The sequence below is a fragment of the Puma concolor genome, chromosome A1, assembly GCF_028749965.1.
Source record: "Puma concolor isolate L17-30 chromosome A1, mPumCon1.1.hap2, whole genome shotgun sequence".
Lineage (NCBI taxonomy): Eukaryota > Metazoa > Chordata > Mammalia > Carnivora > Felidae > Puma > Puma concolor.
Window position 1 is genome coordinate 190,257,050 of NC_141667.1, and position 27,509 is coordinate 190,284,558.

Genomic DNA, 27,509 nt, shown 5'->3' on the forward strand with positions numbered 1-27,509 from the left:
CATTTTTGTGGACCCCTAAAAGTAGAGTGGATCCTTGGCACTGTGTCTACTGTCTCATGAGTAAGTTTTCCCTGTGTAAATGTGCTCTCATTTATACATCTTCCTCACTTATACAATCCACAGCTTAAAGGGGCTTCTCCAAAGGACAAGCTTGGAGAATGTCAGGATAAGATCAAACTTGAGCTTAGAGTAAATGACTCAGTGTCAAGAAGGAGGATTATATTTTTTTTCCTAATTGAATGATTCAAATACATAATGACTCTTTTTTGAAAGAGTCTAGAGCCATTGACAATTTGCTAATTAAAAGCCTAGTTTTCTAAAGAAAATTTTTTTAGATAGAGCCAAGGCTACTATGGACATTCACAGTCATTTGTTTTGTTTGTGTCTTACCAATTTAGAGCAATATTTGAGTTCATCTGAAATAAAAATAAGTATCATTTGTATGATGGTTTACAACTAACAAAGCCTTTCACATATATTACTCATTTGATCTACATACTCAACCTGAAAGTTTGGGGTCTTTTATTTTTCATTTGACAGGCAAGAAAAACAAGACTCAGATGGATGAAGTGACTTCCCCAAGGTCATACAGCTGGTAGCGCAGAGTCTGGGACTCATGCCCAGTTCTCCTAATCCCAGAGTCTCATATTCTTTCCAGTACATCATGCTGCCTGTAGGGGAAAAAAAAGCAACTATGTAAACACATGCATTAAAAAGTTGAGCTCATGCTTCTAAGTAGATTGGTGTTCTTTTAGAAAATCCAATGACATTTTTGTAGATGTAATTGTTATGGGTTTAGTTCTAAAACATTTTAATAAGAAGGTGGTTGACAAAACTTATTTTCAATGGAAGTCAAAATTAATAATATTTTGAGTTCATACGAAATTCTATGGATCACGAAGTTTGATAGAAATTATGATCAATCAATATGTCAGTAATGGATAGATAAGGTATGTATTTTCAATGTCAAATTCCAAGTCTTTGTTTCTTAGCTTGTTAGATTTCCCTTTCCTTCCTTTCTCTTCTCAGTTTCTTAAGGCTTACTGTGGATGTAGACTCCTCTCATATCCTCTTTTGGTAAACAACCTAATACAAACTTTTCTGTGAGTTATCTTTTATCAACTCCTTTGCCCTTGAAAGGGGTAATTTCCTCACAAATAAAACAATGGAAGGAAGGAATGGCATCGAGCAAGTCTGATCTTGAAAAAGGCAAAGTTCTGCAAAGCATGAAGATTAAATCATACATTATCCAGAAAAACAAATGAGGGTTATTAAAGTTGGCATGAATACTCACTCTTCACAAGAAAGTTGGGTGAAACAAAGAATGAGATTTTAGAGATTTCGGAAGGACTGTAACCCAACACCATACAATATACAAATTGGCTTTTCAAGTATAAATTTGATAGTTTCATAGTTCTGGGAACTAGTGTGACCAAAAAGAAACTCTATTAAGCCAAGTTTGTAAGGTCAAGAAGTGAATAACTGAATATGAACATGTCATCCCAGTTCAATTTCATTTTGATTACTGACAGAAGAAGGGTCAGGAAATATTTATTGTATTTTTCTGGAATGCATTTCTGAAGTTTAAAAATATTACTTTACTCAGAAATAATCAAATTAATTTCACAATTGTCTTGATGTTACATATCTTGCCACATAGTATTCTCTTGTGATATGAATATAAATAATTATACTGTATGATTTTTAAATACACAACCTAATTTCATTTTATGTTCTATATTTCTCAAACTTGGTCTCTGAGTCACAAAACAAAAGGTATGTTTCAGGTGTAGCTTCATGAAGCTAGTGCTGCACAGATTGCTTTACCTGTTACGGAAACTAGTCTGGATCATCCAGCAGAAGAACCAAGCGGCACTTGGAGATCATGGAAGGCAGAAGGTTTATTTTATACGGGTGGGCTCAGAGGAGATCATTCTCCAGAGGTCTGAGCCCAGAGCATCAACAGAGGGGACAATTTATATTCTGTTACTTCTGCATTCCTCATTAGTAGTAATTTGCCACCTGAGGCAAGCAGGGTGGGAGTAAGAACCCGACTGGGAAGTCTTCAGGCAGGGACTGAAATTCCCTTATCAGTCCTGTCGGCCAACGTATAACAGATTTTTCCCTAACATATCCACAACAGACATCCTATCCAGAAAGTCAGCAGTTCAACCAAATGTTGCATTAAAATCCAACTTGGGGCACCTGGGTGGCTCAGTCTGTTAGGTGTCCTGCTTCGGCTCAAGTCATGATCTCCCAGTTCGTGAGTTCGAGCCCCGCGTCGGGCTCTGGGCTGACAGCTCAGAGCCTGGAGCCTGCTTCAGATTCTGTGTCTCCCTCTCTCTGCCCTTCCCCTGCTCGCACTCTCTCTCTCTCAAAAATAAACATTAAAAAATTTTTTTAAAAAAGCTTAATATAGCAATCAAGTACCTGAAGCAATGTTTGTGCAGTGTGTGTTCTTTATACTTAGGCAATTTGCTACTACAGTAGCGAATTTCATTTGAAACTCTAAGAACAATATTTTACTGACTGGTACATGGAATATCCCCAAAATTTGAATAAACATTATTGGAACTAAGAGGAAAGAATCAATACAGATTGGATACTTCATAGGCAGATGGGCTTTAAAAGGGGATACTTTTTTTTAATTTTTTAAAATGTTTTTATTTATTTTTGATACAGAGAAAGGCAGAGCATGAGCAGGGGAGGGGCAGACAGAGAGGGAGACACAGGATCCAAAGCAGGCTCCAGGCTCTGAGCTGTCAGCACAGAGCCTGACATGGGGCTCGAACTCACAGACTGTGAGATCATGACCTGAGCTAAAGTCGGACGCTCAACTGACTAAGCTACCCAGGCGCCCCAGAGGATGCTTTTTTTTAATTTTTTTAAAGTTTATTTATTTTGAGAGAGAGAGACAGAGAGACAAAGCACAAGTGGTGGAGGGGCAGAAAGAGAGAGACACAGGATCCAAAGCAGGCTCCAGTCTCTGAGCTGTCAGCACAGAGACCGACACGGGGCTTGAACCCATGAACCATGAGATCATGATCTGAGCTGAAGTCAGACACTTAAACTGACTGAGCCACCCAGGCCCCCAGGATACTTTTAATAACAGTTTTATGGAAGGTCAGCCATGAGTCAGGTGTGTGTCAAGCAAGAGAGATACGAGAATGAACAAGACATAACCCCTAACTTCAAAGAGCTCAAAGGGACCATCATTATCTTCAAAATCTAACACACTAATTGGCACAGAAGAGATGCTAATAAATCTTTGATAAATCAGCAGAAGGTCTGCTTAATATTACAAAAAAAAAAAAAAAATGCTACAAACACAGATACCCACAGGAGCTCTAGGCCAGAAGGTCAGAGTGAATAAAAGAAGGAGGCATGAATGGAATGGAAGGGATAATAATAGATGTGGCCAGTATTAGACAGCATGAATGAGACGTAGTGTGGAAAAAATTTCCTAAAATGAAAGATAAACGTGAATTTTATCAGAAAGGGAAAAGGAAGCTAATGAAAATACTAGAACAACCTTCCCCCACCAAAAAAAAAAAAAAAAGTACAATAAGAAAATTATAATAGAAAACCAAAATTTAGGTTGAAACCAAAAACTTAACTTCATTGATAATGTATATTTTGTGTCAGTTTAAAGTATAAATTTTAAAACAAATTTTGGAGACCGTGATTATGACTTGCCATTAACAAAATCATCATTGTTTTAAAACTTCCATTTTCTTCAACCATTGGAGCTCCTATGCTAAATAGTGGTAGATTGTTAAACATTGTTTTCATATAGTATTTGTTAAGTAATTTTTTTTAATTTGTTTTGAAACTTGGGGAAAGCATGTGGCGCTATAGATACGGTGATGGAAATTGTCAAAACTAAAATTCAAGAGTGCATTTTAGAAAAGCTAGTACCCACATAATTGAAGACTATCCCAGAAAATTCCTAGTTCAATTTTTTGTTCAGTTTTACTTTTAATGAGATCACACAAAGCAATAACTGGTAATAATTTGCATAAGTCTACTGAAAATAATCTTTCATCTTCACAATGAACTTTTCATCCACTTAAACGAATAGGAATGGAATCAGAAATACAAGTGATTCATCAACTTGACTTAATTGTTCAAATCCGTCAAGTTTCAGAGAGCAACTAGTAAATCAGACAAAGCAGAGAGTACAAGAATTCGATATCTCAGATATCAGTGAAATTTTGGCTATGGGAGTTTTGTTTCATTGAAAAGCATGATAAATCTTAAAAGGACAATTTCCACTTAGTCTTTATCAGAGATAAGCATTGCTGACAAATAAACTAATATATGATTCTGGAAAAAAACATCTTCACTCCAGGGGCTAAAATGGAGCCAACTATCAAAGAGCTACTTGCTGCCAAGACCCCTCCTTAGTGCTTTGTTATTCCAACAGGGATTTTTCTATTCTAAAAACCTAACAAAGTTTCAAAGCTCTTTCAAAGAGGTCCTGACTTCCCAAAAATACATATTTATGCTTCCTTTACCCAATAAAGTAATACTATCATGACACACTTTTTTCCGAAAGACCTGTACGATAATAAATGCATTATTTAATTTTAAATTTTTTTCATTAGCCAGAAAAATTTTGAATTATGACAAATTTTATGTGCTCAGTGATATTGTTTACAGGTGAATGTTTACTTTTTATTTCACATTATATAATATGGTCTTATAACTGCTTAGCTACTTAAACATTAGGTGAGACTTACAGTATCTTAAGCATTTCACAGAATAATATATTATTTTTTTAATTATTGGAATAAAATATAGATTTGTTTTAAGTCTATACCTACTCTATTTTATGAAAACTCTGACAAATTAAAACACATATGCTAGTAGCATAATATTATAGCCAAACTGAGAAAATCTGGCCAAATTTGTTTCTACTCAAGAACAAATTTTCACTTTCTTTTTTTTTTTTTTTTTAACGTTTATTTATTTTTGGGACAGAGAGAGACAGAGCATGAACGGGGGAGGGGCAGAGAGAGAGGGAGACACAGAATCGGAAACAGGCTCCAGGCTCTGAGCCATCAGCCCAGAGCCTGACGCGGGGCTCGAACTCACGGACCGCGAGATCGTGACCTGGCTGAAGTCGGATGCTCAACCGACTGCGCCACCCAGGCACCCCCAAATTTTCACTTTCAAAAGATATAATGGCAACTTATCAAAATTAGTAAAACTTTCTATACACATAGGCCCTTTATAACCTATGGACTCCATTGTATCCCAGGAATTCATGTTTCATGCTGTTTAAAAAAAAAAAATCATAGGGGCACCTGAGTGGCTCAGTCGGTTGAGCATCTGACTCTTGATCTCAGCTCAGGTCTTGATCTCAGGGTCATGAGTTCAAACCCCACATTGGGCTCTGCAGTAGATATGAAGCCTACTTAAAAACAAATCAATCAATCAGGGCGCCTGGGTGGCTCAGTTGGTCGAGTGCCCAACTCTTGATTTCATCTCAGGTCATGATCCCAAGGTCATGGTTTCCAGCCCCAGGTTGGGCTCTGAGCTGAGCATGGAGCCTGCTTGGGATTCTCTCTCTCTCTCTCTCTCTCTCTCTCTCTCTCCCTCTGCCTCTCTCCCTCACTCACACTCTGTCTCTAAATAAATAAATAAATAAATAAATAAATAAATAAATAAAATATAAAAATAGATCTGGAGTTATCAATTAATTTTGGAAATAAAGATTAATTCTATTAAAAACAGTAAGAGCAATACCTGGAACAGAGAGTCTCCCATTGGAAGCAGGGCAGGTATTTTCCACAATACTAGGAAGAGAATGCTGAGAAGATGCCAATGTTCTGAAGATACAAAGAGAAATCTAATCAAGAAAAAAATAACCTGCAGAGGGCCAAGAAAGGCAAGATGTTGCAGTCCCAGAAAGCACTGAGGTTCAGGAAATATAAAAAGAGGTAATAAGAATAGAGCTTAGGTAGGTTTGGCTCAAAAAGGAGAGAGATGGAGAGAGACAAATATAATTATTAAAACTGGGACAAGTAATGAGAAAAGGTACAAGTAAAATTTTCTGTTTTAAATTGATACTGAGCCCAGTGCTTATGCTTTGCCTGAGCCTACTGATGGCAAGTAACTGAATTTAGCTGCTGGTAGAAAAAAATCTGGGGCAGAAGCCAAACAAGCAGTGTACTATCAGTAGATTGTACTGAAAAAGGAATAGGCTTTTATACAAATATGCACTATGGTAGATTGCTTTTAAAGATGACCACCAACAATTCCTCTTATGTGCATGCCCCTTTTCCCTTCAGGAAGGGGAATCTATTTCCCCTCATCTTGGTTCTGGCCTGGACTTGTGACTTATTTTGACCTGGAGGATGTGGAAGAAGTAATATACAATGTGACAGTTCTGGGCTCAGAATTTAGGAAACATGACAGCATCTACTTCTGTCTGGAAACCAGTTGTCAAGCTTTAGGAAATACAGTCTAGACCGCTGGAGAAATGGACGTACATGGAAGAGAATCAAGGTACTCTAGCTCCTTAACCCACCACAGCTGAGGCACCAAACATGTGAGTAAGACCGTTTTGGATGTTCCAGACCCAGCCCAACCACCAACTAATTACAGCCATGTGACCCCAGCTGATAGACACTACATGGAGCAGAAAAACTGCCAACCAACCTATAAGAGAAATAATAAATCATTGCTTTAATCCACTATCTTTTAATGTGGTTACTTATACAGCAATAGATACTAAAATTTTGCAGCAAATTAAAAGGAAAAATAAAAAGTGGCTGGAGAGAAGCAGATGAACTTAAAATGAACTTAAAAAAATACAAGAAGTAATCAATGTTAGGGTAGAAACAAAATGATGGCAATAGAAAGTGGCAAAGAGTGCCAAGAAATGAGCCTGGGAGGACTGATGTTTGAATGGCTTAAGTTGCTTTTTCCAAAAGGTAACCTAAAAAGTATCATGAACATAAAGAGAAAAATTCATTGTTCTGATAAAAGAAAATTAGGTCATTTCAATAATAGTAAAGAACTTACTGCATTCTAACTTGAATATGACAATAATTCTAAATTTAGACAAAATTTAAAAAGAAAATTTCTTTGGAGAAATCAGGAAGCTATCAAGGCAGTCAATATTTAAAGTGTCAGAATCTCAGAGAGAAAGGAAGTTCACTGATATGAACCCAACATTCTGTAGCACTTTCCCCCAGAGGAATTTGATGATTTCTGAGCTACACAGGAGGAGAGACTAAGAAACCAAGCAGAAAGCAGTGTATAAAGGCTGCCTGGGATTTCAATAGTGTTACTACTGAAAAATTGGGGCCCTACAAGGAGGGGGATCCCTAGCAAATCTCTTATACTTTCAATTAAGAATCCAGCACTATAATATAAGAAAAAATATGAACCAAAAATAGACAAAACCTTACCAAGGACTGAAACCTGTCTTTGAATCAGATAAACCCCAGGTAGGAGTGAGGTGATCTTCCCTTAATCTAATTGCCAATTAGAAAAGGTGGGGGTGGGGGGTGGGGGGCAGAATCGTCCTTAGAAGAAGATTGTGTCTGTGAAAGTGTCAAATTATCTCTACAATTTTTCACCACAATGTCTTGTGCTCAATCAAAAACTCCAAGGCATGCCTGGAGAGGACCAAATACCTGGCAAATAAAAGAAAGAATAGACAATGGAGGCAGAGCTCCAGGCGATCCAGATGTTAGGGTTATTATATATAGTTTTTGAAATTATCATAAATATATCCAAGGAAACACATGGCAGGATGCATGATTTCACCGGACAACTGGAATATTCAAGAAATAATTAAATTTAAATAAACACAAATCAGACACAACAAATGAAAGGATTGGGAACTGGAAGTAAGGGCAATAGAATGGATCCACTGAAGCATGGAGAAAAAAAATATGTTAAAAAAAACCAGTAGAGTATAAACATATAGGACACGATTAAAAAAAATCTAACATATTTATAAGTATCCCAGAAAAAAAAGCCAAGAGAATGGGGGAGTGGGGGAAGAAGGGGAGGGAGGATGAGAAGAAGGGAAAAGGGAGGGGAATGATGCAGAAATAATAATGAAGAGAAACTGGCTGAGAAATGATCAAAACTGATAAAAGACAACATGTCACACATGTAAGAAATTCTATGAATTTCAAGCAGAACAAGAACAACAAAATACCCAAGTACTTCATAGTAAAACTACTTAAAACTGAGATCAACAACAACAGCAAACGCCTTTAAAGTTAATACTGCAAAATAAATATTTAAAAATGTGAATTGAGTTGCTTTCCTTGAAGCTCCTCCACGATTAAATGAACACACACAGAGGCATGTAGGTGGCTCAGTCAAGCATTTGACCTGAGCTCAGGTTATGATCTCACAGTTTGTGGGTTCAAGCCCCATGTAGGGCTCTATGCTGAGAGCTCAGAGCCTGGAGCCTGCTTCAGATTCTGTATCACACTCTCTCTCTCTGCCCCTCCTCTGCTTGTACTTTGTCTCTCTCTCTCAAAAATAAATAAACAATTTTTTAAAAATTTTAAATAAAAAATAAACACACTCAGTGTTGTCTTATATGTTCTTTCACTGGCTTGCGACAGAGCAGGCAGATCCACAAATATTTGTTGGGTCCCTTTATGTGATTACTGACACACATGGGTAAGGGAATAAGAAACTTTGCCCTTCAGCCTTCTCTTCTTTCCAAATCTCTTAACCTCCCTTAAGACCCTCTTTAGAAAGCTTCTCTATCTCTCTGGCATAGAATCTTAGAATTGACTTTAACCCTACACACACACACACACACTTGAGCCTTGAAACTCAAGGTGACATCTCCATCTATAAAATCTCTCTCTAACCAAGTTTAGGAATCAGTGAAGTCAAAAAAATGTTTTTCTGACCTTAATCATTTAAGCTGTGATAGAAACTGCTTTGAATTTAATTAAACTAGAGGACAGTTACTTCCTCCCTGTAAGTATCTTCTCAGTACCTCAAGGATAGCCTTCAATTATTCATTTCTATCTCTTCTTCTAAGTGTGTGACAATGTTTCCTTGACTACAGAAAGTGTGTTGCTAAGCAGCACATAGTTTTGCTGGATATAAGACAAAAACCAACACCAGCAATGAAAATAGTCATGTGATATAATTATTTCCTACCTGTAATTAGCTGTGGGGTTTTTGTTAAAACTCAACAGACTACATCTGTAAAACAATGTGATTTGAGATGAATCAACATTCTTAGAAAACTTCCAGTAACTCCTACTAAAATTGTACACTATCATTAAATAAATTCGCATGTTGTTAATAGATAATTGAATTCAATGACTTTACAATTGAAACAGTACTATGTTAGGAAAAAAAACCAGCATTTTAACTGTCATCACTAAGCATTCCCCCATTCTACTTTGCATAAAAACATTCGTTTTGCCCTACTAGTGCTACTACTTGGGATTTGAAAACTAAATTATTTTAAAAATTCTCTAGTAGCACAATTCGTCTGAAATGGTAAAGGATAGTGGGAAATGTATAAGGCATAAAATCAGCAAATATTTATGCAAACAGATGAATAACCTAAAAGTGAAATTTCTTGATTATTTTCTACACCTGGAAATTCAAGGGAGCTTCTATCCATTCTTCCATCAGACTCTACATGATGTTTCATTACACTGTCTTCTAATGAGTGACATTCCTAAGAATTCCTAATTCTTATCAGGAATTTTTCTATATATATCCATTTATTTCATATTCATATATTTCATATATAGGTCCATATATTTCCACCTGTATCACTAGAATAATGAGGGACCAAATTAAGTTTATTTAACTACCAGCCGAAGTGGGTTCCCACCAACTTGAGCAGTTTCATCTTTGTTGATAAGGCAATGACAGAATTGCTGTGAACATTGTCTGCTTTCATAAAAGGATTAAATTTTGGCTCCAATTTTTAGACTTCTGCTTTGAGGTAAGTCTTTCTTCTAGAATATTCCAACTAGGACCCTATGTAATGTAGCATGTTTTGTTTACTTCACATATAAAATATGTCATCCTCCTTCTATGGAACAGATTCTGTTTTGAGAACAATAAGCTTTTCAAAATACTGTATTGTGATTTTTTGGTTTTGTTTCTTTGTTTCCTTGTTTTTGTCTCAAAAAGGATGCATTAATGTCTGTATGCTAGGCATAGCAGTTCCTAAGAGCACTACAAAATTCATTACAGCAAATTTGGTGTTTTCAAATGGGCAGATCCACCAGAAGACTCATTAGCTGCTGGCTTAGTTTGTCTCCCAGGAATAGAATTGAAGTATCATATGAAGGGACCTGTTTACTTCTGAATGGCAAAGAAAACAATCAACAAAACTAAAAGACAACTGATGGAATGGGAGAAGATATATGCAAATGGCATATCAGATAAAGGGTTAGTATCCAAAATCTATAAAGAACTTATCAAATTCAACATCCAAAAAACAAAATATCCAGTGAATAAATAGGCAAAAGACATGAATAGACACTTTTCCAAAGAAGACATCCAGAAGGCTAATAGACACATGAAAAAATGCTCAACATCACTCATCATCAGGGAAATACAAATCAAAACCACAATGAGATACCACCTCACACCTGTCAGAATGGCTAAAATTAACAACTCAGGCAACAACAGATGTTGGTGAGGATTCAGAGAAAGAGGAACCCTTTTGCACTGTTGATGGGAATGCAAACTGGTGCAGCCAGTCTGGAAAACAATATGGAGGTTCCTCAAAAAAAATAAATCTACATATTCAATGCAATCCCTATCCAAGTAACACCAGCATTCTTCACAGAGCTAGAACAAATAATCCTAAAATTTGTATGGAACCAGAAAAGACCCCAAATAGCCAAAGCAATCTTGAAAAAGAAAACCAAAGCAGGAGGCCTCACAATCCCAGACTTCAAGCTATACTACAAAGCTGTAATCATCAAGACAGTATGGAACAGACACTCAGATCAATGGAACAGAATAGAGAACCCAGAAATGGACCCACAAACATATGGCCAACTAATCTTTGACAAAGCAGGAAAGAATATACAATGGAATAAAGACAGTCTCTTCAGCAAGTGATGCTGGGAAAACTGGACAGCAACATGCAGAAGAATGAACCTGGACCACTTTCTTACACCATACACAAAAATAAACTCAAAATGGATGAAAGACTTCAATGTAAGACAGGAAGCCATCCAAATCCTCGAGGAGAAAGCAGGCAAAAACCTCTTTGATCTTGCCCACAGCAACTTCTTACTCAATGTGTCTCTGGAGGCAAGGGAAACCAAAGCAAAAGTCAACTACTGGGACCTCATCAAAATAAAAAGCCTCTGCACAGCAAAGGAAACAATCAGCAAAACTAAAAGGGAACTGACAGAACAGGAGAAGATATTTGCAAATGACATATCAGATCAGGGTTAGTATCCCAAATCTATTAAGAACTTATCAAACTCAACACCCAAAAAACAAATAATCCAGTGAAGAAATGGGCAAAAGACATGAATAGACATTTCTCCAAGACATCCAGATGGCCAACCAACACATGAAAAAATGCTCAACATCACTCATCATCAGGGAAATGCAAATCAAAACCACAATGAGATACCACCTCACACCTGTCAGAATGGCAAACATTAGCAACTCAGGCAACAATAGATGTTGGCGAGGATGCGGAGAAAGAGGATCTCTTTTGCATTGTTGGTGGCAATGCAATCTGGTGCAGCCACTCTGGAAAACAGTATGGAGGTTCCTTAAAAACTAAAAACAGAACACCCTACAACCCAGCAATCGCACTACGAGGCATTTATCCAAGGGATACAGGTGTGCTGTTTCAAAGGGACATGTGCACCCTCATGTTTATAGCAGCACTTTCAACAATAGCCAAAGTATGGAAAGAGCCCAAATGTCCATCGATGGATGAATGGATAAAGAAGAGGTGGTATATATATACAATGGAGTATTATTCGGCAATCAAAAAGAATTAAATCTTGCCATTTGCAACTACGTGGATGGAACTGGAGGGTATTATGCTGAGGGAAATTAGTCAGTCAGAGAAAGACAAAAATCATAGGACTTCACTCATATGAGGACTTTAAGATACAAAACAAAAGAATGTAAGGTAAGGGAAACAAAAATAATATAAAAACAGGGAGGGGGACAAAACAGAAGAGACTCATAAATATGGAGAACAAAGTGAGGGTTGCTGGAGGGGTTGTGGGAGGGGGGATGGGCTAAATGGGTAAGGGGCATTAAGGAATTTACTCCTGAAATCATTGTTTCACTATATGCTAATTTGGATGTAAATTTTTAAAAAAATAAAATTAAAAAAATAAATAAAAATAATAAAAAAATAAAAATAGAACTACCCTACAACCCAGCAATTGCACCATAGGTATTTACCCAAAGGATACAAGTGTGTTATTTTGAAAAGGCACATGCTCCCCAATGTTTATAGCAGTGCTATCAACAACAGCCAAAGTATGGAAAGAGCACAAATGTCCATCAACAGATAAATGGATAAAGAAGATGTGGTGTGTGTGTGTGTGTGTGTGTGTGTGTGTGTATACATATATATATGTATGTATAGCTCAGCCTGGATGGCTCAGTTGGGTAAGCATCCAACTTCCACTCAGGTCATGATCTCATGATTTGTGAGTTCAAGTCCCACGTCAGGCTCTGTGCTGACAGCTCAGAGCTTGGAGCCTGCTTCAGATTCTGTATCTCCCTCTCCCTCTGCCTCTCCCCTGCTTATGCTCACTCGTTCTCTCTCTCACTCTTTTTTAAAAACAAACAAACATTAAACAAATTTTTTTTAAAGATTAAAATCATATCATGAATCCTACTACAAGGTATGAAACTAGAAATCAACCACATGAAAAGAAATCTGGAAAGAACACAAATACAAATACAAATACAAATACATGGAGGTTAAATAACATGCTACTAAATAATGAACAGGTAAACCAAGAAATCAGAGAGAAAATCAAAAAACATATGGAGACAAATGAAAACAAAAACTCAGTGGTCCAAAATCTCTGGGATGCAGCAAAAGCTGTTCTAGGATGAAAGTTTATAGCGATACAGGTCTACCTCAAGAAGCAAGAAAAATCTGAAATAAACAACCTAACCCTACACCTAAAGGAGCTAGAAAAAGAAAGACAAACAAAACCCAAAGACAGCAGAAGGAAGGAAATAATAAAGATTAGGGTAGAATGAAATAGAAAGTAAAAATGCAATGGAACAGAACAATAAAACCAGGAGCTGGTTCTTTAAAAAGATCAATAAAATTGATACACCATTAGCCCCAAAGAAAAAAACAAAAACAAAAACAAAACAGAGAGAAAGGACTCAAACAAAAATCAGAAATGAAAGAGGACAAATAACAACACCACAGAAATACGAAGATTTATAAGAGAATATTATGAAAAATTATAGGCCAACAAACCAAACAACCTAGAAGAAATGGATAAATTTCTGGGAACATACGACCTCCCAAATCTGAATAAGAAAGAAATAGACAATTTGAACAGACCTGATTACAAGCAATGAAGTTGAGTCAGTAATCAAAAAACTCCTAACAAACAAAACTCCAGGACTAGATGCCTTCACAGATGAATTCCACTGAATATTTAAAGAACAGCTAATATACAATCTTCTCAAACTGTTCCAAAACATAGAAGAGGTAGAAGGAAAGCTTCCAAATTCATTCTATGATGCCAGCATTATCCTGATACCAAAACCAGATAGAGACACTACAGGGGTGCCTGGGTGGCTCAGTCAGTTAAGCCTCTGACTTCGGCCCTGGTCATGATCTCACAGTTCGTGAGTTTGAGCCCCACATTGGGCTCTGTGCTGACAGCTCAGAGCATTCTGTGTCACCCCCTCTCTCTGTCCCTGCCCCATTCACATTCTGTCTCTCTCAAAAATAAAAAATAAGACATTAAAAAAGAATTAAAGACACTATGAAAAAAGAGAACTATAGGTTGATATCTCTGATGAACATATATGTAAAAATCCTCAACAAATATTAGCACACCATATCCAACAACACATTAAGAAAATCATTTACCACGATCAAGTGGGATTTATTTTTGGCATGCAAGGGTGATTCAGTATTTGAAAATCAATCAATGTGATACATCATATCAACAAGAGAATGGATAAAAAGCCATATGATCATTTCAATAGATGACGAAAAGGCATTTGACGAAGTACAAGATCCATTCATGATAAAAAACCTCAACAAAATAGGTTTAAAGGGAACCTCCACATAATAAAGGCTATACATGAAAAACCCACAAAAAAACATCATCTCAATGGTGAAAAACTGAGAGCTTTTCTCCCTAAGGTCAGGAACAAGACAAGGATGTCCATTATCACCACTTTTATTCAACATGGTACTGGAAGTCCTAGCCACAGCAATCAGACAACAAAGGAAATTAAAGGCATCCAAATTGGTAAGGAAGAAGTAAAGTTTTCACTAGTTGCATATGACATGATACTATATATAGAAAACCCTAATGACTCCACCAAAAATCTACTAGAACTGATAAATGAATTCAGTAAAGCCACAGGATACAAAATCAATGTGCAGAAATCTGTTGCATTTTTATATCCTAATAATGAAGCAACAGAAAGAGAAATTGAGAAAATAATCCCATTTACAATTGCACCAAACCTAGGAATAACTTAACCAAGGAGATGAAAGACCTGTACTCTGAAAACTATAAAAACATTGATGAAACATGACACAAACAAATGGAAAGATATTCCATATTCATGGATTGGGAAAATCAATATTGTTAAAATGCCCATACTACCCAAAGCAACCTACAGATTTAATGCAATCCTTATCAAAATATCAAAAGCATTTTTCACAGAACTAGAACAAATAATCCTAAAATTTATATGGAACCACAAAAGACCCTGGATAGCCAAAGCAATCTTGAAAAAGAACAGGGCTCCTGGATGGCTCAGTTGGTTAAGCGACCAACTCCTGATTTTGGCTCAGGTCATGATTTCTCAGTTCATGAGTTTAAGCCTCACATCGGGCTCCTGCTATCAGTGCAGAGCCTGCTTGGGATTCTCTCTCTGTCCCTCCCCAGCTTGCTCTTTCACACACATACTCTCTCTCTCAAAGGAAATAAATAAACTTGAAAAAGAAGAACAAAACTGGAGGTATCAAAATTCCTGATATCAAACTATACTACAAAGCTGTAGTAATCAAAGCAGTATGGTACTGGCACAAAAATAGACCTATAGATCAATGGAACACAATAGAGAACTCAGAAACAAACCCACAATTATATGCTCAACTAATCTTCAACAAAGAAGGCAAGAATATGCAATGGGGAAAAACATAGACTCTTCAAAAAAATGGTGTTAGGAAAACCGGACAACTACATTCTGAACAATGAAACTAGACCACTTACAGAAATAAAACTCAAAATGGATTAAATACCTAAATGTGAGATCTGAAACTATAAAAATCCTAGAAGAGAGCACAGACAGTAATTTCTCTGACATTGGCTATAACAACATTTTTCAACGTTTATTTATTTTTGGGACAGAGAGAGACAGAGCATGAACGGGGGAGGGGCAGAGAGAGAGGGAGACACAGAATCGGAAACAGGCTCCAGGCTCTGAGCCATCAGCCCAGAGCCCGACGCGGGGCTCGAACTCACGGACCGCGAGATCGTGACCTGGCTGAAGTCGGACGCTTAACCGACTGCACCACCCAGGCGCCCCTGGCTATAACAACATTTTTCTAGATATGTCTCCTGAAGCAAGGGAAACAAAGAAAAAATAAATTATTGGGACTACATCAAAATAAAAAGCTTCTTCAAAGCAAAAGAAACAATCAACAAAACTAAAAGACAATCTACTGAATGGGAGAATTTATTTGCAAATGACATATCTGATAAAGAGTTAGTATGCAGAGAATATGAAGAATTGATACAACTCAATATCAAAAATACCAAATAATCCAGTTAAAAATGGGCAGAAGACATCCAGATAGCCAGAGACACAGCAAAGATGTTCAGCATCATTAATCATCAGGAAAATGCAAATCAAAACCACAATGGGATATCACCTCATACCTGTCAGAATGGCTAAAATAAAAAATACAGGAAACAACAAGTGTGGGCAAAGGAACCTTTGTGCACTGTTCATAGGAATGCAAACTGGTTCGGCCACTGTGAAAAACAGTAGGGAGTTTCCTCAAAAAATGAAAAATAGAATTACCATATGATCTAGTAATTCCTTCACTGGCTGTTTAGTCAAAAAATACAAAAACACTAATTTGAAAGGATATATGCACGCCTATGCTTATTGCAGCATTATTTATAATAGCCAAGATATGGAAGCAATCCAAGCATCCATTGATAAATAAATGGATGAAGAAGATATAAGATATGTATATATGAATGGAATATTACTTGCCCATAAAAAAGAATGAAATCTTGCCATTTGCAACAATATGGATGGATCTAGAGGATATAACACTAAACAAAATAAGTCAGTCAGAGAAAAATAAATACCATATGATTTCATTCATATGTGGAATTTAAAAAACAAAACAAATGAACAAAGAAAAAGGACATAAACAAACAAACAAATACTCTTAATTACAGAGAACAAACTGATGATTCCCAGAGGGGAGGTGGATGGGGCAATGGGTAAAATAGGTGATGGGAATTAAGAGTACACTTATCGTGATGAGCACTGAGTAATGTACAGAATTGTTGGATCACTATATTGTATACCTGAAACTAATATAACACTGTTCATTAATTCTATACTAGAATTTTTAAAAAATTAAAAACTAAAAAAGAAGAGGAGGAGATTAGGTCATAGACATGCACAGAGGAAGGGCCATGTGAAGACCCAGGGAGATAGTGGCCATCTACAAGTCAAGACAATAGGCCAGAGAAGAAACTTACTCTGTCGATAACTTGATCTCAGACTTGAAGCCTTCAGAATTATTAGAAAAATAAATTTGTGTTGTTTAAGCTCCCTAGTCTTGTTATGACAGCCCCAGCAAACTAATACAGTGTGTGACCTTGGCAATAGTTATTTAAGTATATACATTAGTAGCTTCTAGTAGCTGATCTTATATATTTATGATTCCGGAAATGTTAAACCTATTAAAATTATGCTGGGGCCCCTGGGTGGCTCAGTCGGTTAAGCCACCAACTTCAGCTCAGGTCTTGATTTTGCAGTTTGTGGGTTTGAGCCCCGCATTGGGCTCTTTGATAGAGCCTACTTTGGATCCTCTGTCTCCGTCTCTCTCTGCCCCTCCCCTGCTCATGCTCTCTCTCTCTCTCAAAACTAAATATAAAAAAAAATTTTTTAATTATGCCATGTTTCATACATACACATACATAGACACACATGCATTTTTGTCATGCCTTAAAAATATTAACAACTTACAAAGGCATCTGAATAATTTTGAAACCCTCAAAATATAACATTTACATCAAATGCCAGCAGACATCTTTTAAACAGTCACTATCATTATAGGAGTAAATAGACAAATTCAATATTCTATATGATTGGATAGAGTAGCAAATAGGAGTACTTTTCCCACTTTTAATTCAATACCACCTGTGTAACAATAGGCAAATCACACATAGTTAAGGGGGGGAAGTGACGATGCATGAGAACATATGGAATTTTCCTTTTTTGGTAACTGCGACCAGTTATAAGTAGCCCATTGGTCAGCTAGAGCTTATGGATATTTTGAGGTAGGTTGCCTAAAGAGCCTGTTTGCATTCAGCCCACTGGTCACTGTGGGCCTGTTTACCCTACTCAGGTTTCCACTGCTTAAGCCTTCTGTCTAAACCTGCTACGTTAACCACGTGATAAAACTCCATTATGGTGAATTGGATACGAGCTTTACAATTTTTAGTCAAAATAAAATACTAGAAAAGAATTCAATATTAGCATTCACATATTGGTCCCATAAAACCTAGAGATGAAATGGCCACAAGAGATATATATTGAAGGACAAGAAAAATGAAATTAAAATTAAATTAAAAAGAAAAGAGCATTTCCCTTCTATCCCAATCCAACAAACCCAGGACGCTGCCTGTATAATAGGGGCTCTGTGAATTCAGGTGTATTTTCCTAGTAGGAGTTGTTGAAATATAAGAGAGATAAGAAAGCAAAAATGGAGGAATGCTTGTTAGTTGACATTCTTGACAAAAGAATTCAAGAACTACATAGGAATGTGATCTTACAGCTATGATGCAAACAGCACACAAACAAGCTATTTTGACAATGTGTGACAAAGACCAAGAAAAAACACTTATAAAGGAGCAATTCAGAGTACAGAGCCAACAGAAGACTGTGTTCCATTAGCAAGGACAGAGAAAGATGTTTTGTAAAAAAAAACCACTTTTTGTAATAGCTTTATTATAATTACACATTTAATTATAAATTCTTTCTTACCTGAGGCCTGCCTGACCTGTCCACTCGCACTGGGTACCCCTAGCACCCACAAGTTGGGTGTGAAAAAGACCAAACACATTTGTAGAGAACAGATGAGTGCATATGGCTGCAGGCAATTCTTTATTCCCAGAAGAACTAACTTGTTCTCACAGAAAGGTTTAGAAAAGGAACTGAAGGAACCACTCTGTTCAAACAAAGCAAAAACATCACCATTTACCTTTTGCATACACAACTGGAAACAACATGCTTCAGTCTCTTTGATTATAAAAAGCCAGTAAATGAGTAGAACATCTACAGTTTTCTGCTACCAACTGTGAATGACTTTCATTAGATTTAATAGTTAATGAACTGAGTTACTGGGGATTAGGGAGAGGGAAAGTTTCACTTTAGTTTCACTAAAAAAAAAAAAAAAAAAAAGTCTAAAATAAAACCAACTTGGTCATGGATGGTACCAAAAGGCTTTCAAAAACAAAAAGTCCCCTGACCACTAAACAGAGTTTCACCTATGAAGATAATAGTTTTAGAGATAAAACAAAACAAAAGCAAAGTTTAAGCAATTAGCAGATTATTTTTATCAAAGACACAATAGACCATCAACATTTACTTTTTTCTCCCTCTCCAAATCAGATACTGGGTAATTTCCCTTAAGGTATATTACAAGGCATGCAGTTTTTCAGGAAAAACCACATTCTCTACTAAGCTCAAAATCAGAAAACGTCCTTCCTGTTTCCTTTATTTATTTATTTTTCTAACTTGTTACGCTTCATCTCATCACTGACCTGAAGGACAAGTCTGGCATAGTTACTAATGGGCAGGTGTCCATTAGACCTGGCATGCTAGTTACAAGAGAAGCTAGAGAACATCCAGCAAAAGAACATAGGCAATCAGTCCTGAACATAGTTCCTTAGAATCTGCTTCAGGGAAGCTACTGGATGCAAGACTTATAAGGTCTAAGCTGCCCAAACACTAAGATGCATTAGGTCTCAAAGGGTAGGCTGATGTCCTAATACCCAAGGGTGGAGTAGTCAAAACTATGCAATATAGCTCTCTCGTGGCCTGGCTTGCCCCAGTGGTTAGGCTTATAATATCTGAGAGATAAATGGCATCTCCTTCAAGCAATCACATACCTATGAATATTAGATACTCATATATACGGGAATAATATTCCTTTAGATTTGGTTTTAAATATTAGATATTCACATTTATTAATTTTGTTCCTCTAAATGAAGGTTTTGAAAATGATTGAGTAGCAGGGTGTTCAAGGTTAAAACTTTGGTAGGCAACTTGAATATGGCTAGTCTATGCTTCCAACTAAGGGCAGATCAATAGGCTTCTAAATTAAATAAAAATAGTGAATTTCCGGGGCGCCTGGGTGGCGCAGTCGGTTAAGCGTCCGACTTCAGCCAGGTCACGATCTCACGGTCCGTGAGTTCGAGCCCCGCGTCGGGCTCTGGGAGGATGGCTCAGAGCCTGGAGCCTGTTTCCGATTCTGTATCTCCCTCTCTCTCTGCCCCTCCCCCGTTCATGCTCTGTCTCTCTCTGTCCCAAAAATAAATAAACATTGAAAAAAAAAATTTTAAAAATAGTGAATTTCCTCTATGAGTGCTAAAGAGCTGGACTAGGGCTCAAAGTCACTAGACATCTGTATAGAGGAGCAATAAAGCATTGTCATTGTGGAGGTCACCCCAAAGCTACCAGTTAAGCATCACTCTCAACACAGCACAATACTTAAAAAAGAGAAAGTTCTAATAATACTCTGATTACTTTTTATTTTTCTCTAAAACGGATGAAAATGCTTCTATTTTATTATTTCAGTGGTGTGTGTGTGTGTGTGTGTGTGTGTGTGTGTGTGTGTGTGTGGTAACTGGAGAAAATTGAGCCCAGCAAGGTAACAGAGAGATTTAATTAGAAGTAATTTCTTCATTCTTGAACTATTCTACATGATGTCTAAGCAACTCGACACTTCTGTTGAAACCAGTGATTGAGATCAGGGAGGGTAAACAACAAACTGAATTTTCCACTTTCAACCAGTCACATGCTTTTGCTTGAAAAAGCTACCAGTACATCGTATCAATCATCTCATTATGCAAAATGGTACAAGTCACAAGGTGCAATTTCAAAATTCCCTCTAAAGACAAGCCACTAAGCTGCAAAATCTACAAATTATCTGCTGCTAAAAGACAAGCAAAATTATATTTTCCTCTATGTGACATCGGACAGAAATCACTCAAACTCAAAATAAGGCACTGGGTCTGTGAGGTAACTGGATTATCTTAATTGTTTAAAACAAATGTTCTTCTCTTGCAGTACAGAAGCAAAATAGGATTGTTGCAGCTGCATGTTCATAGGCTAATATGCAGCTCCTTGGAGATATTATGTGAACACGCAATAATTTTAAAATTAGAAAGGTTTACAATGCTTTGCTGGAGAAGAAAAAAGGGACAAAGTTTTCTATGTATCTTCTCTAACGTACCAATTCAGCTCTCAGGTACCTTTTAAACTTTGTTCAAAATTGTTTTCCATAAAATTTCTATGTGTAGCAATTCTATATAATATATCCATAAAATGAATAAGATTCAAGGTAATAATATACTAATGAGATTTAAAGCTAGAAACAACCAAAGCTGTTTCCTATTAAACACATGAAAGCTTATGTTAATATTACACTTGCTCTCATTGAAATGTTACACAAGCTATTCTACCAAATTCCCCTTTCAATATACAATTCACCTCCAGTTTGGTAAACATGATCTTTCCCAGTTATGCTGCAGGAACTAAATGTCCAATCTGTGAAAAGATTTCACAATATTTAAGCAGATGTTTCAACATCTGTTTCTTAGTAAACAAGCAAAAAGTGAGCAGGCCCTTCAGAGAGGTGCCCGTGTGAAATCAGTTTCCATCATGTGACATTGCTTATTCTGTGTGGAGCACTGCGTTACGCATGTTGAAGGGTAAGCTCATAGGCCTAAAGGAGCTCAAAGGTGAGATGTGCAATGATCACAATGACTGTTTAGGGCAATGACAATGCTGTATTCAGAGCAGACTGCAGGTATGAGCATGACTTGGTAAACAGGAAGCAAAAGATTTTAGTACAGGCTAAGCAGACTACATGCAATGATCAGGATCAAGCACAGTAGAGGAAGGAAAGCTGGCTTCCGTGGAGACAGCCTGAGAGCTGCTTGCCAGTCCCCAAGGAGGAGGCTGATGTAATGGTGCTATAACCTTCAGGTTGCTGAACTGCAGAGAATAGCCCAAGGGGCCCTTGGCAAAGATGATGCTGCTTTCATCTGGTCTCATGTGGAAACACATTAACTGTGGAATCAGAACTGAAACGGTTGCCTGCATAGGAACCAGACAACCTGAGTTTTGTTGTCTGCTAGGGCTTGTGTGATGGGATAATGGTACTTTTCACGGGGCCTTTGGGAAGACTCTGGGAAAGAGCTGTGTACTGGGATTTGGGAGCACAGCCTCACATTAGTTGTCTCCACTTGTCAGGGTCCCTGTCAGCCACTCCTCAATCTCTTTGTTCCTGCCTAGGCCATGTATGCACCATCCTTCCCACGGTCATTTAAAGCCTCCTAAGTGATCTTCCTGTCTCCAGTCTCTCATCTTTTCAACTCATCCTTCAGGAATTAGTTTTTCAAGGTTACATTTATTCTTTTAATACAAAAGCAATACATATCTATAATAGAAAAGATGTTAAATATAAAAAAGCCAAAAAGCCAGAATCACTCATAATCTCACTTTTATTTTTTAACGGATATGAAATAACAAGTGAGACCACTCCTTTCCTTCTCTCCTGTCTCTTCAGCTCCCAACTCCATAGCCACCATGAAGAGATCATTTTATATTCTTCCAGGCTTCATCTTATGACTGTAGGGACGTATATTATTATTGGTTTTTCTCCCCAAATGAATATAGAGCCAGGCTATGAATATGGTTTTGCAATGTGCTTTTTATTTTACTCGTAATAAGTACTTTTCCAAGTCAGTACATATGAATCTACTATTCTCTTTTTAGCTGCTATATAAATTTCCTTTCATGAATATTCTGCAGTTGGTTCACCCATTTTCCTATTGATTGACAGTTCTCCCCCAGTTTTTGGTTAGTAAACAATACTGCAATGAGCATACTTGGACATACATATTTATATATATATAATTAAGTATTTCTCTGGACTAGACCCCTACCAGTGGAATTCCTCATGAAATTGATGGGTCAAAGGTCACACATTTTTATTTTGAAAAATAATATCAGTTTGCCTTACAAAAAGCTATACCCACATTCACCACTCTTGGTACAAGAGTGGCAATTTTTTCTTACCAAGGGTGGATGTTATGAATCTTTTGAGATGTTGCCCATCAATTGGGCTAATAATATAGCTAGTTATTGTTTAATTTTTATTTGTTTAATAATTACTGAAATGGATCATTTTTCCATGAGTTTATTGGACATTTATATTCCCTCTTTCATTAATTTCCTGTTTGTAATCTTTGTCAATTTTCTATTTAGCTAGTTGTCTTTTTCTTTTTCTATTTATTAGTAGAATATTAGTAAAATATTCTGGACATTAATCTTTTGTCTTTACATATGTTGCATATATTTTTCTCCTAGTCTCTCATTTGTCTTTTAACTTTATTTTTATCCTTTCAAATAAAAGGGTATTTTTTTACCTTTAATATATTGCCTTTTTTCTGCAATTTGTAGGCTTAATATCATGCTGAGAAAGTCCTTCCTCATCCTACAATTATAAGCCTGTTTCATTCCTTTTATTCCAGCATTTCATTGTGGGTTTCTTTTTTTAATGTCTAGATCTTTAATCTACTTGGAATTTACTTTTGTGCAAGGTATGGTATAGATATCTCACTAGATTGCCAAGTACTTTAACATCATTTGAAATAATCCTTTTACCTATCGTTTCTGAAATTTCACAATTGTTATTATAGTAAACTCCCAGGTGTGTTAGTGGATGCTTTTAATATAGAAATAGTGAGTGTGTGTATATATGCTGCCAATTATATGTATATATATATTTATATATATACACACACACACGTATACATATGTATACACATATATATATACACACACGTATACTTATATATACACATATACACACATATATATACACACATGTATACATATATATATATACACATATACACACATATATATGTATATTTAATGTCTGTAGGCAAGTTTCCTGCCTTACAGACCTCATCCAAAGGTAGCAAATGTCTATGTCCATAGGGCATGAAACAGTAAGCATAATTATGCTCAAGAAACTCTGAATTATGGGGCACCAGGGTGGCTCAATCAGTTGAGTGGCCAGCTTCAGCTCAGGTCATGATCTTGCAGTTCGTGAGCTCAAGCCCCACATCAAGCTCACTTGCTGCTGTCAGCACGGAACCCACTTCAGATTTTCTGTCCCCCTTTATCTGCCTCTCCTCCTCTCTCTCTCTCTCTCTCTCTCTCTCTCTCTCTCTCTCAAAAATAAATAAACATTAAAAAAAATTCTGAGTTACTTATAAAAAATGACACTATTCAAAATTACACATATACAAAATGCTTTTTAATTAGTTCTCTCAAAATATTGCAAAATATGCAGTTTAAGTTAAAGTGTAAGTGTAAAATAGTATTGCAGAAAGTATTCCTTTTTTTCAGTTTTATTTCAGAATCTGGTCAAAAAAATGTTTTTTTAAAGAGCAGACAATTTTCTGACATTTCTTTAAACTGAGAGTAAATTATTGCTACTACATTTTACAGTTCATGTCATGACATAGCTTCAATTAGGAAACAATTTATTCTGTCCAGTGAGACAGAATAAATGGCTCACAGTGGCAGTCCATTTTGCCATTGCCAGGTCTCTAGTTCAACAGAAATAGAATTTTTTCACAGATGGGTAGTTCTCAAGAGACCAAGTCTCTGGAATCTTCCCTCAGAGTCTGCATTTTTAAAAATCTTTGTTTCAATACAGAAGAAAATGTTTTTATACTAAGTCTATTCTTATTAGCACCAAATTATAGAAAAGAGACTTTTAAAAAACATAGTACTTAATAACCCAGACAGGGCTAGCATGAAGGATATCATCAATGAGGAGCTACAGAAGGCACAAAGTACTAACAAACACTACCACTTCTTCAGCTCCACTGACCGTTCATTCCACTGTTGCTGAAGCCAGATATTCTAGGAGGAGTGGAGGCATGGGATAGGGTGACAAAGAGGTTTTCCAACTCCTCTATCCCTGCACCATTGTTATGCAGCATAAACATCTTCACAAGGAGAATGAATGGAAATGTATACAAACCACTGAATTATTAATGTCCTTCACACTGTGAAGTTAAGTGATAAAACGTTCCTTAAATTAGCTTGACATGAAGACGTAGATTTTGTCACTGGACTAGGCTGCCATTTTAGCTACTGAAGAATGTACAGGCAAAGGTCATACACAGTAGAATACAGTTTGAGGAAATGTCTGCCATACTGTTCTTAAAGAATGTAACATCAGTCAAAATCAGTGAACATCTCTTCCACACCCATGAAAAGATACAGATTAAGTACTCCCAAGTGAGTTATTAGTATCTGTCTGCACATCTGAGCATCTGCTTCTTCAAATTGATAGAGATAATTAAGCCAGGCATAATTTGCATCTTGAGTATATAATTATTCTTTATCTTAGCCAAGGACTAAAATCATGCCATTATTATTAAAATTGTTTTTCTGGTCCTTTTAGGACTGTGTTGGCTATCCTGCTTTGTGCTCATGTCTACATGTAATTGTCATAATCCCTCCACGCAAAGGCCAGGACTATGCTTTACTCATTTTTATATCCCTCACATGTTCAATACTCCTTTTGATATCCTTTATAATGCACAGCCTTGTAAATAGCAGGTGTTCAGTAAACATAAAGGGTGAATTATATGAAGCATCAAATATTTTCTAGAATAGTATGATCTAGGTGGTCCCATGGTCCAATACGATTCATAGAAAAAGTCAGTACTCCTTTGAAAATGTAATATTCACTGTAAGGTGTAAAGATACAACCATCAGATATTTAAAAACCACTTTTCAGAAAAACAGAGTTTGTAGACATACATTGTGAGTCAGTTAAGCCTCATATTCTTTTGGATTGAGAACAACTCCTGCATTACATGCCAAAAGAAAGAAATGCATATCTAACTCCTTAAACACCTTACTAGTTCTGCCACATATTAAGGATTTAATAAATAGTTACTATATTTATTAGATGTGTTCTTATGCATATTTCATTAAATGCTCCTCAGAATTGAGCAGGCAGTAACACCTCAAACAGTTCAAAGACAATTGAAAAAATTAATCAGGTCAATCTGATATAGATATTCAGGTGGCCCACCCTGGGACAAGTTTCGTGGTTCCAAGTCATCCCTTTACTGTTAACAGGGTTCTAGAGAGAATACCCAGGAATGGGGTTGACAAGGTTTAAAAAGAATATGGGGTCCTAGACAAAAGGGCTGAGTTAGAAGCATAACATCCATCCTGTGGGTGAAATTACAATACAGAAAAGGAAATCCTGGCACAGACTTTGTCATAAGCCATGGGCAAGCACAATAAGGGGTTTGGGAGTCAGGATGATGGTTGAAGGGGTGCTTCACAGGGGCTTGCTACTCGATTTAGACTCATACCAGGCCCTACTATCAGCTATGTTTGAGCCCAGTGGTATACCGGGGCCTTGGACAGGATGCATTCAGAGACTGGTCAGGAGAGGAGCCTGCTACAGAAAAGATCCTCTGTACCTACAGCTGGAAAGGTGGAAATGGACCAAGACATTCAATTTATTAATGGACCAGTGTTCTCTCTGTACTATCACACTCATACCCAGTGACCATCTTCTCAGAATAACTTAGTGTTGTGTAAACACAATCCTAATATGCTGTTTTAAAAATATTTATTTTGAGGGGTGCCTGGGTGGCTTAGTCAGTTGAGCGTCCAACTCTTGATTTTAGCTCAGATCATGATCCCAGGGTCATGGAATTGAGCTTCACACTGAGCTCTGTACTGAGCATAGAGTCTGCTTAAGATTCTCTCTCTCCCTCTGCTCCTCTCCCCTGCTTGTGCTCTCATAACTGAGTACGATAAACTAGGATTTGGAACAAAGATTTTGGAATTAGGAATAAAAAATCAGTATCATGGTAAAACACCCAACGTCAAGGCCTGCAACCTGAATCAGGATATCCAGCAGGATGAAAAGAGTGTTAACAGTTAGGGAAATAGCTAGGAAAGGCAAAAGTAGATTCAGAGCCTAAAATGGAGTGAAAGTCCAAGCAAGCATTTATAACAACATGATTTCTAGATTAGAATACCAGGACAACATACTAATGCCAGTGTTCTATTAAGAAGGCCTTTGGACTCTCATTAATTACAATGGATTCTAAGACTAAGGATTCCAGGTGAGAGGTGGCTGAGAGACAGGTGCAGGACAACAGATATACTATCCCCTTATCAAACCTAGGCTAGCTAGTAAGCTCTGAAGTAGTCTACATAGTTAATGCACTTGAAAGTTCAAAACAAAACAACAAACTAGCTCCAAAGCATTTTATGAAAGCACATTTAAAAAGCATTTAGTAGGGGTGCCTGGGTGGCTCAGTCGGTTAAGAATCTGACTTTGGCTCAGGTCATGATCTCATCGTTCATGAGTTCAAGTCCCACATCAGGCTCCATAATGATAGCTCAGAGCCTGGAGCCTACTTCGAATTCTGTGTCTCCACCTCTCTCTGCCCTCCCCTGCTCACATTCTGTCTCTCTCTCTCTCTCAAAAATAAACAAACATTAAAAAAATAAATAAATAGTAATAAAAATAAAAAGCATTTAGTAAAATATTGTTTCTGCCTAACTCAATCTTATCTGCCACCAGTCTACAACACAAGTCCACTACACTCACATCTCCCAAACAAGCCTTGTGTCCTCCTACCTGTACATGTTTGGCTAGCTCTTCTGGCAACCCAATAATGCCCTCTAACATACCCTCATTTACCCAAGCATTCCCCATCCAATAAGACCAAATCTCT

At 36.9% G+C, this 27,509-nt stretch overlaps 1 long non-coding RNA gene across 1 annotated transcript in view; it reads right to left on the minus strand.

The window, feature by feature from the left end:
• Positions 1–505: 505 nt before the first annotated feature.
• Positions 506–27,509, minus strand: part of LOC147584688 (uncharacterized) — a 125,459-nt gene continuing 98,455 nt past the window's right edge. The window contains exons 2-3 of the long non-coding RNA XR_015252475.1: positions 5,752–5,834; positions 506–671 (exon numbers count right to left, since the gene is read on the minus strand). This is a non-coding gene — a long non-coding RNA (uncharacterized LOC147584688). The remainder of the gene's footprint in view (positions 672–5,751; positions 5,835–27,509) is intronic.